Genomic DNA, 1,100 nt, shown 5'->3' on the forward strand with positions numbered 1-1,100 from the left:
CAGCCCTGCACGGAAGCACATGGTGGTGGGTTCATGGCGTAGCAGCGGTTTCCCCCAGCCTGGACGGATGGGGTGCAGGTCAGGCTGGGTGTCAAGCCCTGTTCGCCGCAGATGTGCTGAGCGAGGTCTCCTGACGACGTGGATGTGTTGAGTCATCTGCCCAGGCCAGGCCGGGATCACCGGGCAGCGCCGTGACTGAGGGCTGCGGCGATCTGCTGCCTCCTGAGTGCAGTCAGATGACCGCGCTGGTAGAAGTGGATTTAATATCCTTAATCGGTTTAATATGAACTTTGTTATCCCCACAGATCAATGTTATTCCTCTACCACGATAGCTGCTGCTCTGCCCGTTCTGCTCAGCACGGGCTGTCGGGCAGGGTCTCCCCAGCCTTCCCCCTGCTCCCTGCCTCCCGCCTTGTGCTGGGGGTGGCAGTTCCCGCGTGTCCCAGCAGAGCGGGGGGGTCTGCCTCGATCGTGCTGCGGCTGGGCTGGGGGCTGCAAGGTGGAAGCATGCCCGGAGCCTGCCAGCAGCAAGAAGCAGGTGAGCTTTCTTTCTCGGAGAGGTAAGGGCTGTCGATGAGGACGCAGCTTCTTGTTTCTGCAGAGCCAGGGCCAGCATCTCGGCCAAGGTTTGTTCCGCAGGGGAGAGGCTGGTGCCTCTGCTGCTTGGAGAACTTGAGGCAGGGACTGGGATGAAGCTCCTGGCAAGGATTGTACCAGCTCCTGTCATGTTGTCCAGCTCCTGCTCCTCTTGCCCTGGTCCCTGCCTGCTCCCAGACCTCCTCCAGAAGGTCCAAACAACGTGAACTCGCTCTCCAGTCCCTGCCAGGACTTGCTGGGAGAGCTGCGGTGCTCTGGAGTTCGAGGCTGCTGTCGGTGCCGAGGTTTGGGGATGGCGAGTGGCACTTGGCTCCATCTGCCCGCCGCTAATCCCCAGACAAATGCAGCTCTTCCATCTGTGCTGCCGCAGCCGCCGAGCCCATCGCACCAGCCACTTAATCTAAATGGCTTTGGCCAAAGATAAGGTCATTAATTACACTGGGATTAGAAAACCGCGCAGGCCTGGCGTGGCTTGGCTCGCCCGCAGGTAAAATGCTCTGGAA

Source organism: Buceros rhinoceros, unplaced genomic scaffold, assembly GCF_000710305.1.
Source record: "Buceros rhinoceros silvestris isolate BGI_N320 unplaced genomic scaffold, ASM71030v1 scaffold30765, whole genome shotgun sequence".
Classification (NCBI taxonomy): Eukaryota; Metazoa; Chordata; class Aves; order Bucerotiformes; family Bucerotidae; genus Buceros; species Buceros rhinoceros.